Source organism: Dunckerocampus dactyliophorus, chromosome 15, assembly GCF_027744805.1.
Source record: "Dunckerocampus dactyliophorus isolate RoL2022-P2 chromosome 15, RoL_Ddac_1.1, whole genome shotgun sequence".
NCBI classification, from domain to species: domain Eukaryota; kingdom Metazoa; phylum Chordata; class Actinopteri; order Syngnathiformes; family Syngnathidae; genus Dunckerocampus; species Dunckerocampus dactyliophorus.
The window spans coordinates 9,508,337-9,508,543 of record NC_072833.1 but is presented as its reverse complement, the minus strand read 5'-3'; positions in this window follow the sequence as shown (position 1 = coordinate 9,508,543).

Genomic DNA, 207 nt, shown 5'->3' with positions numbered 1-207 from the left:
AAGGAGTAATATATCACACTGCATTGATTTCTCTGATATTTACATTCACTCAAAGTTGCAAAGTTGTGATGGGATCATGTGACATGGTAGTGACTGCACCCTGCGTTCGAGCTTTCACCAGAAGAAGTGGCTTTGGCAGGGCGAGGTCGGATTCCTGGTCTCTGTCAGGTCTTGTCGGAGGAATCTAGCAAACGCCCACTTAGCTGG